This window comes from Erinaceus europaeus, chromosome 2, assembly GCF_950295315.1.
Source record: "Erinaceus europaeus chromosome 2, mEriEur2.1, whole genome shotgun sequence".
NCBI lineage: Eukaryota > Metazoa > Chordata > Mammalia > Eulipotyphla > Erinaceidae > Erinaceus > Erinaceus europaeus.
The window spans coordinates 50,480,522-50,496,533 of record NC_080163.1 but is presented as its reverse complement, the minus strand read 5'-3'; positions in this window follow the sequence as shown (position 1 = coordinate 50,496,533).

Below are 16,012 nucleotides of genomic sequence, written 5' to 3'. Positions count from 1 at the left end.
GTGGGAATGGTGTTTATGTACACTTCTAGCAAAATGTAGACATATAAATCACTAGTTAATTAATATGAAAGGGGGAAAATCAATTGTATGTCTCAAAGTTTTTCAAAACACAAACTGAATCTTTTTAATATATAGGCTGTGTATTTGATATGCGGACTCTCTCAAAAGCCTAGACCAAGTAGATTAGAAGCATCCAATAGCACAGCTATATACAAGATACTGGGTACTGTACAGCAAACAATAGCAAAAGGACTTTTCAAAGTTAACCCAATTACCAATAATGTGATGATAACATTAACTATCGATTGTCTTTTTGAGCCCTAAGACAGCAGGAACGTCACATCTCCAATATAGAGCCTCTACTTCCCCCAGTCCTGGAACCCTTGGATAGGGCCCACTTTCCCGTATGTCTCTCCCAATCCATATCAAATAATATTGCATCTGCTGATCACAACCTAACCAACACAACGAATGCCACCTCAACATGCTTCACTTCAGACTGTGTCCAGAGACTTCACGTGTGGAATGACAACCCTTCAACTTCATTACTCAGGTGAGACTTTTCCTTTCATAGTATACTCTAATTTCATCTCAGGTGGTTCACTTTCTAACAAAGTCCCAAAACCTAGATATACACCAGTTTCTGTGAGAGAGAGCATATGTTCACACATATCCATAAACTACTGCAAAATATATACCTGAAAGCAGAAGTACACTAGAGTTTGCAGTGTGTACCTCCCTAACACTTCCTCTCCACTATTCCAAGCTTTGGGTCCATGATTGCTCAACAATTTGTTTGGCTTTGTATGTTAACTCTTTTCAGCCACCAGGTTCCAGATGCCATCAGGATGCTGGCCAGGCTTCCCCGGATTGAAGACCCCACCAATGTGTCCTGGAGCTCAGCTTCCCCAGAGACACACCCTACTAGGGAAAGAGAGAGGCAGACTGGGAGTATGGACCATGTTCAGTCAAAGCCCATGTTCAGCGGGGAAGCAATTACAGAAGCCAGACCTTCTACGTTCTGCAACCCTCAATGATCCTGGGTCCATGCTCCTAGAAGGATGGAAAATGGGAAAGCTATCAGGGGATGGGGTGGGATATGGAGATTGGGTGGTGGGAATTGTGTGGAGTTGTACCCCTCCTACCCTATGTTTTTGTTAATTAATCTTTTCTTAAATAAAATAAATAAATAAATAAAAGAAATAAAAAAAATTCAAGATAAAAAATTACACACCACAGTTAAAAAAAAAAAGAAAATTGAAATTACTGAGCTATAATATCTAGCTAAGGAGGATTTGGAAAAGAAATAGTAATTATGCTGAATCTCTGTCTTTTTATAGGAATTTTTTATTTTAATTTATTTATAAAAAGGAAACACTGACAAGAGCATAGGATAAGAGGGGTATAATTCCCACCACCAGAACTTCATATCCTATACCCTCCCCTGATAGCTTTCCTATTCTTTAACCCCACAAAATGGAGACCCCCCAATTCTTCATGTGCGCTACTCCAGCCTTTAGGTTCATGATTAGTCAACAACTTGTTAGGCTTTATAAGTTAACTCTCTTTTCAGCCGCCAGGTTCCAGATGCTAGTATGATGCCAACCAGACTTCCCTGCACAGACAACCTCATCAATGTGTCCTGGAGCTCAGCTTCCCCAGAACCCCGTCCCACTAGGGAAATGAGAGGCAGGCTAGGAGTATGTGTTCATGTGTTAATGCCTATGTTCAGCGGGGAAGCAATTACAGGAGCCAGACCTTCCACCTTCTTCATCTCACAATGAATCTTTCTTTTTTAACATAGAGACAGAGTCATCCACCTTGTGCATCTCACAATGAATCTTTCTTTTTTAACATAGAGACAGAGTCAGAAAAGAGGAGAGAGAGAGAAAAAGAGAGAGAGAGAGAGAAACAGCACTGAAACCTTCTTCAGTGTGTGGGGGGCTAGGCTCAAATCTGGGCCACACACATAGCAAAGCACTACACTATCCAAGTGAACTATTTTGCTGGCCCAAGCTGAATCTTGAAGTTAACTAGTAATCATACTCTAAAAGGTGGAGATTCCTGGCAATGTGTGTGTGCTGAGAACAATTAACATTATGTGTTACTCTCACAGTTAAAAAGTTGAATCTTTTCTTTATAGACAAGAAATAGTTTCTTTCATTGAGAAAGGAAATTAAATAAATAAATAAATAACCTCTATGTTAACTTAAGGAAAAGCACTTACTGATCGGAAACTAAAGGCAAAGAAGAAGAAATTCAAGATGACATGGCTACTTGGAGTCTGATGCACATAAAAATAGCATTGCTTTCTAACAGCAGGGGAGAAGAATTTAGAAGCAAGGCCATATCAGTTCTGCACATTATTAATTGAAGGTTATGTAATGATTTGTTCCCTTTTATGAAAAGTTCTTCTAGCAGGGTTTTTCACTCTTTAAGTGAAGACAAACATGGAGTGGGGAGATAAATTGCTATGGTTAATTTTGCTATTCTATTTAATAAATTTTGTCTTGGATCAGTTATACATCCCTAGAAAATCTGAGCAGACAGTACAGAGGTTTCCACATAATGTCTGCCTTTCTACATGCATACAACTTCCTCTACCATTAGCATCCTATTCCAGAGTGGCACATTTGTTACACTTGATGGGACTATGTTGAGAAAGTATTACCATCTAAAGCCTACAGTTTACTCTAGGGTTTACCCTGGGCAGTATGCATTCAGTATGTTTTTGACTGATGTATAATGACAGGTATCTTCCATTAAAGAATCAGACAGAATCAGTCACAGACCTAAACATTCTATGTGCTCTATTTACTGCATCGTTCTCCCCTGTCCTTGACAGACTTTTATCAGTTTTCCTTTCCAGAGTTTCATATAGTTGCAGTTAGAATCATGTTGTGTATAGCATATTCAAATTGGCTTCATTTACTTAGTAATATGCATTTAACTTTCCTTCATATTTTTTCATGGCTTAGTAGCTTGTTTTTAAGTGTTAAATAATACTCCATTATCAGGATCAACACAGTTTACGCATCAATTCACCTTTTGAAGGAAATCTTCTTTACATACAATTTTAGGCTAATCTTATTAAAACTGCTATAAAACTAATGTGCAGATTTTGGTTTGGAATGGACAAAAGTGTTTAGACCATCTGCACCAATATTAAGGAGCACTTAGAGCTCACAAATAGAGTATAGTTTATTTTGTAAGAAACATTAAACTGTCTCACAAAGCGAATGTAGTAGTTTGCATTCATAGGAATAAAGAATGATAGTTTCTGTTGTTCAATATCCTTATCAGTTCTTGGTTTTGTAGTGTTCCAGATTTTAGTTATTCTAAAAGGTGTGCTGTGCTTTCTCATTGTGCTAATGCATAATTTTCCAATAACAGGATGTCAAACAAAATTTTATATGCTTTCTTTGGAGAGATGTTTGTTCAGGTCTTTGACCCAATTTTTAGTCAGTTTGGTTACTTTCTTATTGTTGAGTTCCATGGATTAGGCATATATTTTGAATAATAATCCTTTAAAGATTTTTTTAAAAAAACTTTCTCCTCATCTGTGGTTTGTCTTTGCATTCTCCTGAGACTGTTCCTGATACAGCAGACATTTTCATTTTATTGATGCCTGGATTATCAATTATTTCCATCATAGATTGTGTCCTTGGCATTGTATTTATAGTTGTTGCTATACTCCATGTCATTTCCTGTTGGTATGCATGAGACCCCTTCTGTTTCATTTGGTTTAAATCCCCCCTGCTTAACACTATTCTATTTACATAACCACTTCATTCTATTTATATAACCGCTGTTAACAAGTACCTCCCTCCAGGGCATTGGTTCAATCCCCACTGTTTCATGATATGTTTTTGCTCCACCCCCCCTCCTTGTCACACCCTGATCCTCTCCTTGTCACACTCTGATTGTCACCAGTCACTTTTCTCTCCACCCTCTCTATGTCACACCCTGTTTCCACCCTACTTGGCAAGTATATATAAAGATAGCATTGTGAGTTTTAGAGTACTTTACCTTGAGTTTAGCTTAGCTCGGCTTAGATTGTGCTGAGTCCTGCATGAATAAAGAGATACTGCCTACAGCTCAACTATGAGTCCCTGGTCGTCTGTTACCCGCCCGTGAAGCCAGCCCGGAGAAAACAACCTAACCCGTCGAAAACGACAATTTCCTATATTAGCAAGTTAAGGTTTTCATAGGATGAATCTTACTCATTCTATAAATCTTTTATAGAGTATGAAATTTGTGATTAAGAGAAAAACCCATTTTTAATTTCTAAACTTTAAAATTTTCATATAGATAATGGTGAATCACAGACTTGTTCTAGTAACTAAATTGGTTTATCCAATCCTAAATCTTAAAAACAGCTATCGTGTTCATCAAATCAATGTGATTTCAAACATTTAGATATTTAAAAGATGATCTGTCAATTAGCCAGCTATTTCCAAATGCTATGTACTTGGCATTATGTGTACAGCTGGTTCTAGGACCATTAGTTGCTTGATGGTCTTTTTGCTTTTCAACCACATGTTTGGTTTCAGGTAGAAACATCTACCTTCACTTTAACATTGTACTAGTCTTAAGCATATGCTCAAGCAGTTAATAACCAATATTCCAGGTTAAACAATGCAGGGATGATTTAAATAATTGCAGATTCTACTTTAAGCCCATTAACTAAAATATCTAAGAAGTGCAATTTTTAAAGATGGAGGCAAATAAGGATTCTAATTATCACCTGTGTTGGTTGTTGTGTTATTGTCATGTTAGTGTTATCTTCTCTAAGTTTGTATTCAGATCAAGACTTCTATTTATGAAGTTGTTTCTTAGTATTCCAGCTGACAATAAGTATCATTAACGGCTATAAGTAGCCCCTTGGAGCCTTAATTTTCCATTTACAGACATGCAGTTGTTACACTGATGTAAACTACAATACAGGATACAAAATAAGGAAATAGTCATAGCATTGTAGTAGATCGGTTTATATACTTGATCTTTTTTTTTGCATTAATCCTCATACTAAAAGTAATTATAAACAACAAATGGTTATAGCTATATAAATCACAATGAGATTGATTAAAATAAAGTTGAGATATAGGCCTGTAATCCTTGAACTGATTAGATTGCAATGCAGTTGAAGCAGAAAGCTATAATCATTAGACTGGAGAAGATAATTAACAAAGATAAAATAATTAGGTATTATGTGGAAAAAAACATTACTAGGTCTTTAAAATGTTAGTATGATCTGTATGTGAGATCTGAATAAATACAGAGTGTATTAGGGTTGTCTGGAGAAACAGCTCACACATTAGATACACTAGATTGTTAGGTGGATGCACAGACAAATGTGAGAAGAATTCTTATAGGGATTGATTCATGCAGTTATGATGATTGTGAAACCCCATAATTAGCTTTTTATAAACTGAAGAATGGAGGGAAATTGGTGCAATAATTTGAACCATGTCAAAGCCTAAGAACTAAGGGAATTAGGCTATAAATTCTAATCTAAGTCCAAAAGCCAAAGAACAAGGGATATTATTGTAAAAGAGCAGAAGGTGGATAACTCAATTCAAACAAAGAAAGAATTCAATAATCCTTAGTCCTTTTGTTCTATAGATATCTTTAAAGAGTTGGAAAAAAAGAAGACTACTCACAGTGGGATAGCTGTTGCTGAGGAGTTATTCTGATGCAGTCTCCGCCCCCAGGTTTTACTATGCCCCGCGAAACCCTAGCATTGCCCCCTTCAACCAATCCTGGCCCTACATGTCACCCCTGGTTGTCGCCCAATAAAAAGCCCCCTCACCCCCCCCTCTGGGCTCTCAGCTCTCCCTCTCTGAGGTCTTGCTCCCTGCTCTCACCCCGTGGTCAGGTAGTGGGGACGGCCATTGCCGGCTGGCTCCACGTGGTCTGAACCAAACCCCCCATCCTATAATAAAGATTTGTGTACCCCTTTGCTCTGGACATCCGCTCTCTTATCCATGGTGCAGCCCGACACCAGACCACCACAACAACATCTGGCGCCCATCGTGTTCTGTACCCACACCACGCCCGGCCTGATGTCTCCGAAACCGCCCAGACACAGGTAAGTGGCATCCGCCCACTTCTGTGGCCCCACGTTTCCCTCTACCATGGGAAATTTCTCGTTTTATGAGGAGGTGTCCCAGTCATTATCTCTTGACCTGGGACAGATTCACGCTGTCGTAAATGGTTTAATTTTCGCTACCCCTTGGATTTTTTTAACTGTGGTCGCCACTTTCAAGATATGTAAAACGTGGTATGCCATAAGGATAGTGACCTTGAGGCTGAGGTATGAGAGTTAAATCACATGTGCTTAAGACTTAGACGTCCTAAGCGATCAGTGGCTAAACCCAAGAATTCCGTTCCCACAGACACTCACATGTGTTCAAACGCTCCTCCTCTGACCCCGCCTCCTTCCGCCCCGGTTTCAGCTCCTCCTGAGGTTTCTGCGTCCCTGAACCTGCTCCTGGCCCCTGCCGCCTGGTTTCAGCTCCACCTGCAGCTTCCGTGTTCCTGACCCCACCGCAGGCCCCTGCTGCCCTGGTTTCAGCTCTGCCTGCAGCTTCTGTTTTCCTGACCCCGCCCCTGGCCCCTGCCACCCCGATTTCAGCTCTGCTTGAGGTTTCTGCGACCCTGATCCCCCCCCTTCCCCTGCCGCCCTGGTTTCAGCTCCGCCTGCAGCTTCTGCGTTCCTGACCCTGCCCCTGGCCCCTGCCACCTCGGTTTCAGCTCTGCCTGAGGCTTCCTCATCCCTGATCCCACCCCCTGCAGATACGTCACCATTAAGGGACCTAGTGGCTGAGATACGAGAGCTAAAGGATATTTTTTCAGCATTTAAGGATTTTAAACCATGTGCAGTCTACCCCGGGAGCTCCGTCCCCGTAGATATGCGTTTAGTCTCCCCTGGAGCCACTACAGCAGTTTCTACGGCACTTTCCACTTCTGTAGCTCCCTCTCCCATGCCATCGGACCAAATCCACACATTCCCGGTAAACTTGGCCCCTTCTAAACAAAACCCTCAGCCGTGGCAGCCATATTCCTCTAGAGTTCTGGAACAACCAGAAAAGAGGTCAGGGAGGACGGAATGCATTCTCCATGGACCAAGTCCATCTTGAGGAGTTTTTACCAGCATTTAAATACACCACAAGACTGGAAAGATCTGGCTCATGCTGCACTCCCAGACCCACTCTATCTTCAGTGGCAGGCATGCTTCCGCGATGAGTGCTCTAGACAATCGCAGGAAAATAGTAACAAACAGGTAGAATGGAATTCTGATGCTTTGGTTGGAGCAGGAGCTTATGAATCTGGAGCTCAGCAGGCAGAAGCCAGGTTTCCAACCGGTTATTTTGAACAGGTACGCATCTGTGCAGCACAAGCATGGGAAAGGGTGACCACACCTGATGTAGATCCGTAAGCTCCCATTAACTCTTTTCACCAAGGCTCTGATGAATCATTGGCGAGCTTCATCTCAAGGGTGAAGAGAAGCTTAGAGAGAAAGGTTTATAATCCTGACATCCGCACACTACTCCTGCGCTCTATTGTCTGGGAAGGCATGACATCACAATTCCGTCAGGTATGCCTTAATCTTAAACACCTACACCCAGATAATTGGATTCTAGCGACACAGGAACTTACATCAGGCAATTATGGGGCACCCGCTACGATGCAGGTCTATGCAGTTGCCCCACGTAAGCAAAACGGGGCCTGCTTTCAGTGCGGTCGCCAAGGACATTGGCGTAACCAATGTCCTGATAAGTTGCGACCACACCTCCAGTCAGGGAAACCACGCCTCCAGCCAGAGCAACCCCATTTTCAGTCAGGGAGCCAGAGACCACGTACTGTTTGTCCAAAATGTCGTAAGGGGTTTCATTGGAAGAGAGATTGTTGGTCCCAATTTCATAAAGATGGTTCGCCCCTGAATGGTACAAATTCGGGGCTTGAGATTTTGTGGACCACTCCTGTTTTAGAACAAGGTCACCCTTCTATGACAATAAAGATTGGCAATATTCCTTTTTAAATTTTTGATTGACACGGGGGCAGCAAAGACAATTTTAAGGCAAGAAGAGGTTCCCCAAGATTGGGAACCCATCCCTGGACCCAGTTTACATGGAATAGGAGGGATGACGAGAGCATTTTGCACACGAGACTCACTTATGTGGGAAGACCCAGAAGGTTCTACCGGACACTTCCGCCCTTTGGTAGCTAATATTAGCACCAACTTACTGGTCAGGGATCTTCTGGAATGTCTTAATGTTAGGATATCCACAGATGCCTCTGCAGAGCGTAAAACTCATTCCCGTGATACTAGGTCTATTCAGTACCCCCAATACTAAATGCCACTGTTCGTAGCCAAACACCCCGCTTAAGCTGGCTTTCTAATGAGCCTGTCTGGGTGAAACAGTGGCCTTTACCTAGGGATAAGCTAAAAATTTTAAAAGAGCTCGTCCAAGAGCAGTTGTCCTTGGGACACATTCGTCATTCTTGAAGCCCATGGAATACTCCTGTCTTTGTGATTAAAAAGTGCTAGGGAAAATGGCGCCTCCTTCAAGATCTCCATGCAGTAAATAAAAACATGCAGGTCTGGGGCTCCCCCCAAAGGGGTTTGCCTCTTGCTTCTGCAATTCCCATGGGAATTCCAATCATAGCTATTGATATACAAGATTGTTTTTTCTCTATCCCCTTGTATCCGCGAGATTGTAAACGTTTTGCCTTCTCTGTCCCGTCTATTAATAACGCCAGCCCTGCTGATAGATTTGAATGGGTGGTGCTGCCCCAGGGTATGGCCAATAGTCCTACAATTTGTCAGGAGGCTGTTAAATCTGCCCTGGTCCCATATACTCATAAGGGCCTTAATATTTTTCATTATACAGATGATATTTTAATATGGGGAAAATCAGATACAGATCTCTATGCCTTACGTGATTTTCTCATTCCTGCATTAAAGAAAAGCGGCCTTAATGTAGCCCCTGAGAAGATACAGCTAATCCCTCCAATATCCTTCCTAGGTTCAGAGATTTCTCTAACGCAAATTCGTCCCTTAAAACCTAATGTTACCTTCCCTTCTAACCTTACTTTTGCTTCTTTACAAAGTTTTCTAGGAAATTTAAATTGGCTTAGGCAGTATCTCTATCTGCCCACAAGCTGCCTCCAACCACTGTTTGACCTGTTGAAAGGAAACAAACAGCCCTCTTCAAAACGTAAGTTGACTCCTGAGGCCTCCTTGGCACTGGAAAGGGTTAACCAGGCCCTCCAGGACATGCACCTTGTTCGATTCTCCCCCTCCTCTCCGGTAAACCTTCTAATCTTCAACTCCACCCCCACAGTAGTAGGGGCACTGTGGCAAGACCATGGGGTTCTCGAATGGCTTCACACGCCAGTAGGAGGAGCTCCAAGACTCCTCACTGAGATAGATGCGTTAGCATTCATGGTTCGCCAAGGGAGAAATAGGTCTCTGCAGGTCTTAGGGAAAGAACCGGATTTAATCATTCTGCCCTTTTCTCTCACAGATACAGAGTGGCTTATACGCCATCATTCCCACTTTGCCATAAGCTTCGTGGGGTTTCCAGGACAAATAGATAACCATTTTCCTTCTAATAAATTGATAGCTTCTTTACCTCTTCTGCCTCTACTAGCACCTAAACTTTTCTCTCGGGATCCCATTCCCTCTGCTCCTACAATCTTTACTGATGGCGGAAAAAGGGGAGCTGCTGCCCTTATATATTACCCAGACAAACAATCTCCTAAACCTTTCTTTACTGAGCTTCCTGAGAATTCCCCTCAGTACAAAGAACTTTATGCTGTTTTCCTTGCATTAAAAGCTGTACCAGAATCCTTCAACCTTTTTTCTGACAGTGTGTATACTGTTAACTTACTTCCATGGCTTGCTCATTCTTATGTGAAAATTGATGACAACCCACTTTCCCCTCTCTTGATTCAAATCGCCTCTATGCTCTCTTCTCAAACCCAACCACTATATATTCAGCACCTTCGTTCCCACAGCCCTCTTCCTGGTTCCCTGTCCGAAGGGAATGCTGCAGCTGACCGCCTTGCCTCCACAGGAGCTCTCCTAGTCTCTGTCTCTGATCCTGCTGATTTCCATTCTCTAACCCATGTTAATCTTAAAGGCCTTCGAACTCGATTTCCTGATGTTCCATTACCACAATTAAAACATATCCTAGCTACATGCTCTTCCTGTGCAAGTCTCATAAAGACACCTGCTATCCAGAACCTTGGGGTTAACCCCCGAGGTTTAAAAGCTAATGCTATTGGGCAAATTGATGTCACCCACATACCAAACTTTGGCAAACAAAAATATGTGTTTGTCTCAATTGATACCTTTTCTAAATTTATGTGGGCTACAGCTCAGATAGGAGAAAGTGCTAAAAAGCTTGTAAGCCATATGCTCTCTTGTTTTGCTGTTATGGGGGTCCCATTATTTTTGAAAACAGACAATGCAGCTATGTTTACAAGCAAACAATTTAAAGATTTTTGTTCCCTCTGGAATATTACTCATACCACGGGCATTCCCTACAATCCACAGGGACAAGGCATTGTTGAGAGGGCCCATCAAACTCTGATGGCTCAACTAAATAAAGATAAAGGAGGAACATATCCCCCAATATCCAGCTAGCAAAAGCCTTAACTACATTAAATATCTTTAATATTTACAATAACTCGGCCTTACCCCCTATTATTCTTCACTGGCAAACACCATCTACCCTCCCATCTATTAAGGTCAAATGGAGAGACCCACTCGATAAAATTTGGAAAGGGCCTGACCTATTATTGACCATGGGAAGGGGTTTCACATGCAATTTTCCTCAAAATTTCTCTAAACCTGTCTGGGTTCCTGCCCGCCATGTCCAACAATACCCGCAGGATGGCGCTGTTATTCCTGAAGAACAAGAAATACTACAAGAGGACCAGATGAAGGATACATCCCAGGACCCGTAATATGACATAGCAGAACCCACAAAATCTGGCTCACAGAGACCTCTCTCCTACCCTTTCCCTGTATGTCTTATATTATAACTGGCCAGTTGTTTTTGTGAGTGAGTGTGTTGAATGACAAAAAAAAACAAAACTTTTTTTTTTGCATGACCCATCTGCTTGGAGTACTCTAAAAGGTAATTGGCTTTATATAAAAATGCTGGACGCAGTCAAAGTTTCTGGAGACGTCCAGAAATATTCCAATTTTTTTTTCTTTCTCCCTCTTTTGAATTTTATATATAGTTTTGGTATATATGTAAGTGTTTAGTCTTAAACTGTGTGACTAATGACAGATTTAAATTTGTTTTTAAATAATGTGTTTTTATAACAAAAGTTCTTTTTCCTCCAGTTTGTTATAACTAAATGTTTATGGGTATGTCTCAAGTTTGGTAACACTAACTTAACGGTCAAAAGTGTAACCCTACAGCTACACTTTTACCAGACAAGGTAAAAATTAATTTGTTAAGGTAACTTACTATTTAAGTAAAAGTCTAAATGTTCAACGTGACTATTAATTCCCAAAACTAAACTATATAAATTTTATATACAGGACACCTTTGAAGGGCCCCCAAAGGTGCCCTGTAAACTATCTTGTGGAAATTAATGCACAACAGATCTGGCATCAATTTGGCACTGTAAACGTTAAAATCATTGTCACGAATATGCGTTAACTCTCTAAGCAATTTGAGTCTGTTTAAAATACATATTTTAGCTAAAATTGGTCTCAAGATCCTGCAGTAGAGGCTGCTGCAGGAGGTCACATTAGATGACCTTTAAATAAAATCATAAAGAGATTCTAAACCAATTATAATCATCAAGGTATCAACTATAACAAACCTATAACTTGTTACAAGTTCAAATTAACCACTAGAAGCAGATTGTTTGTGTTTCTTTCACAGGAATCCCGGAAAAACCATCTGAACCCCTGCACACCCTGACGTCACCCACTAGATGGCACGACTACCGTGGCACACCCCCCGAAACCCTAGATGTCACTCAACGCGATCTGAAGAACCTGATACACAGACTCCAAGGACAGAACTTTCTTCATGCCTGGTTACCGTTCCTGCTTCTGACCTGCTTGTCACGTGTTGGCAGTGCCAGCTGGCTATCTACAGAAAAGCAACATTCCATCGGCTGACCTCCCTCATGCAGCGTTGCATCCCCTGCCAATTCTTCCCCTAGCCATCTACTTCGGACTGAGACTTGTATTGGACTTTCTGGCATACCCTATATACATTTTACACAATTTTGAAGCAACTTATTTCCCTTCACGCTGCTGGTTTTTCATAGACTGATCCTGAGTAATTCATAGACTTTACAGGCTGTTGCCTTGAGGACTATACAATGCCAAATAGCCCCTCTGTTTGGTGGGTCATGCCTCCCGCCTCCCCCTCATTATGTACCCTAGCCCCTTTCCCCACCCAAGCAGGAAATGTTCCTTTACACACCAATCCTTCCCTTCACACCACACTGGCTTTTACTACTCCCCTACTTGTCCCTTCCTATTTTGTTATATCATTTAGGCTTATGCCCAAAAGGTTTCTGCCCCATGATAGTCTTTTACAGACTTTGTACATCTTATGCAATTACTAGATAGAAAGATAGAAAAGATGTAGAGATATTGTGAAGAGATGGTTGAGCAGGCTGCGCTTAAACCTATGAGATGAGTCTCTCCAGGTAAGTCTCTCTCTCTAAAGAGGGGTTGAGCACAGGAGGACTCATAAATCTCACAAGGTTCATAGCCATTTAAGCCTTCCCTCCTCCACAGAAAGTCCTACATCTTCCCACCTGAGCATGGCATTCCTCTAAAACATTTAAGCCTGCTCCATTCCATTTTTCTTGACTGTGTCCATTTAGATATAAAGGGATAGGAGGAGATGTTGCTGAGGAGTTATTCTGATGCAGTCTCTGCCCCCAGGTTTTACTACGCCCCGCAAAACCCTAGCATTGCCCCCTTCAACCAATCCTGACCCTACACGTCACCCCTGGTTGTCGGCCAATAAAAAGCCCCCTCAACCCCCCCCCCTCTCTCTGGGCTCTCAGCTCTCCCTCTCTGAGGTCTTGCTCCCTGCTCTCCCCCCGTGGTCAGGTAGTGGGGACAGCCATTGCCGGTTGGCTCCACATGGTCTGAACCAAAACCCCCCCATCCTATAATAAAGATTTGTGTACCCCTTTGCTCTGGACATCCGCTCTCTTTTCCATGGTTCAGCCTGACACCAGACCACCACAACAACAGATAGCCATTTGCTTTACTCAGTTCATAAAATCAACTGTTAGCCTCTTTAAGAAACACCTTACCAGGCATACGCAGACATAATATTTTTTCTTCTCTTTTCTTTATTTATTCCCTTTTGTTGCCCTCATTGTTTTATTGTTGTAGTTATTGTTGTTGTTGTTATTGATGTTGCTGTTGGATAGGACAGCGAGAAATGGAGAGAGGAGGGGAAGACAGAGAGGGGGAGAGAAAGATAGACACCTGCAGACCTGCTTCACCTCTTGTGAAATGACTCCCCTGCAGGTGGGGAGCCTGGAGCCAGGGGCTCGAACTGGGATCCTTACTCCAGTGCTTGCGCTTTGCGCCACATGTACTTAACCCGCTTCGCTACCGCCTGACTCCCCCAGACATAATATTTTATTTTATTTTATTTTATTTTATTTTATCTCTTTTTGTTTTTATTGGGGAATGAATGTTTTACATTCAACAGTAAGTACAATAGTTTGTACATGCAAAAGATTCCCCAGTTTCCCATATAATAATACAACTCCCACTAGGTCCTCTGAATCCTTCCTGGACCCGTATTCTCCCCACCCAGCCACCCCAGAGTCTTTTACTTTGGTGCAATATGCCAATTCCATTTCAGGTTCTACTTGTGTTTTCTTTTCTGATCTTGTTTTTCATCTTCTGCCTGAGAGTGAGATCATCCCATATTCATCCTTCTGTTTCTGACTTATTTCACTCAAAATGATTTTTTCAAGGTCCATCCAAGATCTGCTGAAAACGGTGAAGTCACCATTTTTTACAGCTGAGTAGTATTCCATTGTGTATATATACCACAACTTGCTCAGCCACTCATCTGTTGTTGGACACCTGGGTTGCTTCCAGGTTTTGGCTATTACAAATTGTGCTTCCAAAAACATATGTGTACACAATCTTTTTGGATGGATATGTTGGGTTCCTTAGGATATATCCTCAGGAGAGGAATTTCAGGGTCATAGGGTAGGTCCATGTCTAGCCTTCTGAGAGTTCTCCAGACTGTTCTCTACAAAGGTTGGACCAATTTACATTCCCACCAGCAGTGTAGGAGGGTTCCTTTGACCCCACACCCTCTCCAGCATTTGCTGCTGTTACCTTTTCTGATGTGTGACATTCTCACAGGAGTGAAGTGGTATCTTGTTGTTGTCTTTATTTGCATTTATCTGACAATATGAGACTGGGAGCATTTTTTCATGTGTTTATCGGCCCTTTGGATCTCTTCTGTGGTGAATATTCTGTCCATGTCCTCCCCCCATTTTTGGATGGGGTTATTTGTTTTCTTGTTGTTGAGTTTGGCAAGCTCTTTATATATGTTGGTTATTAAACTCTTGTATGATGTATGGCATGTAAAGATCTTCTCCCCTTCTGTGAGGGGTCTCTTAGTTTGGGTAGTGGTTTCTTTTGCTGTGAAGAAGCTTTTTAATTAGATGTAGTCCCATAGGTTTATACTTGCCTTAGTCTTCTTTGTAACTGGATTTGTTTCATTGAAGATGTCTTTAAAATTTATGCAGAAAAGAGTTCTGCCAATATTTTCTTCTAAGTATCTGATAGTTTGTGGTCTAACATCCAAGTCCTTGATCCACTTGGAATTTACTTTTGTATTTGGTGAAATACAGTGGTTCAGTTTCATTCTTCTGCATGTTTCAACCCTATTTTCCAACACCATTTGCTGAAGAGACTCTGCTCTCCCCATTTAATAGTCTGAGCCCCTTTGTCAAAGATTAGATGTACATAGGTGTGGGTGCTCACTTCTGGGCTCTCAATTCTATTCCACTGGTCAGTGTGTCTGTTCATGTTCCAGTACCAAGCAGTTTTGATGACAATGGCCCTATAATACAATTTGAGATCTGGGAGTGTGATGCCTCCAGTTGTTCTTTTTTCTCAAGATTGTTTTGGAAATTCTAGGTCTTTTCTGGTTCCAGATAAACATTTGTAGGATTTGTTCTATTCTCCTAAAAAATGTGCTTGGGATCTTGATGGGGATAGCATTAAATTTGTAGATGGCTCTGGGTAGTATATTCATTTTGATGATGTTAATTCTACCAACCCATGAACATGGAATATCTTTCCACTTCTTTGTTTCTTTTTCAATTTCCTTAAGTAGTGACTCATAATTTTCAGTATACAAGTCTTTGGTTAGGTTTACTCCTAGATATTTTATTGTTTTTGTTGCTATAGTAAAAGGAATTGATTTCTGGATTTCAATTTCTTCTAGCTTAGTGTTTGTATAGAGGAATGCCATTGACTTTTGAATGTTGATTTTGTAGCCTGACACCTTACTGTATTGCATGATGATTTCCAAAAGCTTCTTGCTGGATTACTTAGATTTTTTCTGTGTATACTATCATGTCATCTGCAAATAGGGAGAGTTTGACTTCTTCTCTTCCAATCTGTATCCCCTTAATTCCTTGCTCCTGCCTGATTGCTATGGCAAGAACTTCCAACACTATGTTGAATAGTAATGGTGATAGTGGAGAGACCTGTCTAGTACCTGATCGGAGTGGAAATGCTTCCAGTTTTTCACCATTGAGTATGATGTTGGCTGTAGGTTTGCTATATATAGACTCCACTATCTTCAGGAATTTTCCATCTATTCCCATTTTTTGTAGTGGATGCTGTATTTTGTCAAAGGCTTTCTCTGCATCTATTGATATGACCATGTGGTTTTTGGTCTGCTTTTGTTGATGTGGTGGATCACATTAATTGATTTATGTATATTAAACCAATCTTGCATGACTG